At 29.3% G+C, this 2,106-nt stretch overlaps 1 long non-coding RNA gene across 2 annotated transcripts; it reads right to left on the minus strand.

The window, feature by feature from the left end:
• Positions 1-54: 54 nt before the first annotated feature.
• On the minus strand, positions 55-1,617 carry LOC100574929. Of its 2 annotated transcripts, none has more exons than XR_003840242.1 (4): positions 589-1,617; positions 352-497; positions 158-285; positions 55-82 (listed from the first exon to the last, which is right to left on the minus strand). It is a non-coding gene; the product is annotated as an uncharacterized LOC100574929 (long non-coding RNA). The 2 variants fall into 2 exon arrangements; XR_511262.3 differs by having other exon boundaries at positions 352-399; positions 589-1,606.
• Between the last annotated feature and the right edge of the window lie 489 nt (positions 1,618-2,106).

Here is a 2,106-nt window from a genome sequence, read left to right on the forward strand (position 1 = left end):
TCAACTTCCTAGTTTCGGTGTATGTGGTACATCATAAATTTCAGTTTTGAAAACCCATAATAAGCATAATCCACTGTATGAACTAATAACGATAAACTATTAAGTGACTTCTAGACTTGGCAAATGTTAAAATTGGATACTCGAGCGATATACTTACACAAGTGTGTGTGAATTAGACATTATTGGGTGTCTAAGGCTTTTATGGGTGAATTAAAATCATGGCCTCCAAATCCTTTATTCGTCTGTTCATTTACTTCTAACCCATCGTTGGAGAAACAAAATTTTCTGAAAATGTCAAGTTGTAAAAAATATATAAATACCAAATTTATGAATTATGTCAAATGATTTTACCTCTTAGATGCGATTTACTAGTCGTGCGCAGAGTAGTACCAATGTTGCCTAAATTAATAAAATGTATTTTACTTTTCTATCCCAGACAAGTGTTTTGAGAACATTGTTTACAATCACTAGTAGTTGTGAAACGATTACCGCAGATTCTATGCCAGGTAGAAATTTGGATAATCATTTAACTTGACTCCATATTATTAACGCATATTATAATCAATACAATTAAAAAATAATACTTACTAATGAAGATGATTGACTTGTTGTGGCGAGGCGATACATTGAATGTTTTACTGAAAAGAATACACTTGTCCATGGTGGTTTTGTATTAAAATGTATGAATAGAACTCTTTACGAGTGTTCTGTAGTCTTTATTTTTGTTCAAATTTCAAATAATCGAGATTCGTGAGTGATTCAAATTTAAAGTCGGCATACGAAAAAATAATAATATTATGTTGTTATTTATTTGATAACAGTTATTACTATTTAATGGTACATAGTGATAAGACAGAATCGCGGGCATTAAAATTTTGAAAATTCGTGAACGATGCAGCTCCACGATTTAACACGTAACACGGGCATTTTATTGTGTCCGTCTTATATATAGCAAATTTACGATCACATTTAGCATAATTAGTTTAAAAATTAGAGTGAATCGACCTATATCGATACTAATGACAAAATGTACGTTCTGCTTAATAAATTTTTATTATTTGTGTCAGTGTACACGATAAGTATTCGAAACAATGCTCCGCTTTTCATCTTTTCCGGTAAGTGAATCTAGTAGGTGCATAGGGGATGTCGAAATGAACAGTACCTAGTTACTCTACAAAAGCGCTGGGAATAACAAAAAAAAATTTAAGAAAACGCGAATTTTTAAGTACTTGAGTTCGGTTTTGGTTTTTCGTTTTACCTACTCTAAAATAAACTACTGTAGTTATACATGCAATTTTCACTGATTGTATTTATTAGAATTTAAAACCATAACATTTTCAAAATATTTAGATTCATGTCGAGGTATTCTGGTATTCATATGCATATGACATTTTCGATTACTTTAGTTTTTTTCTCGATTTATGTCTATAAAAAAATGTTCGCTTTGTCCAATAACTTGATAATGTAATACGCGGCCACACCGTTTTAAGTCCATAGACATGAAAAACAAAATGTTTTAATTGTTTTATACGGGCATATGGCTACAGTTATACTTATATCCCATATTATATTATGATTTATTTTTCTCTTGCTTAGTAATAATTTCTTATATTTTAGTAAGTACAAATAACTGCTGTAAGTATAACAATAATTTACAACACATTACTGCATCAGACATATATTTCTAAATTTTAAAATATATAATATGAATACGACAAATATTAAAAGTATGATAGTGTAATTCATAATGATTTTAAATAGGTACCTACTATAATGTTTTTTATTATAAAATTAATAAATAAAGTTTTCCTAAATTAGTCATTGACAAAATAATTTTATTCACAAACACAACTCCTCAGTGTATAGGTATAGTATGTTTTTTGCTTAAAAAAAGTAACTTATTACTTTCTAACGGGTGGTGGGAGGAAAACGTTGGAAATATAAGTACACAAATTTAATGAAATAGGTACCTATCAGAACATAACTAATTTAAAAGTCTTCATAAATCATGTCCATTGTTGATAGTTGAAGAATTTTAATAACACCACTGAAGCTTTGCATACTCTTTTTTCAAACAAGTTTGTGAATGGGTACGGGCTTGACGAC

The sequence above is a fragment of the Acyrthosiphon pisum genome, unplaced genomic scaffold (assembly GCF_005508785.2).
Source record: "Acyrthosiphon pisum isolate AL4f unplaced genomic scaffold, pea_aphid_22Mar2018_4r6ur Scaffold_8795;HRSCAF=9384, whole genome shotgun sequence".
In the NCBI taxonomy this organism is placed as follows: domain Eukaryota; kingdom Metazoa; phylum Arthropoda; class Insecta; order Hemiptera; family Aphididae; genus Acyrthosiphon; species Acyrthosiphon pisum.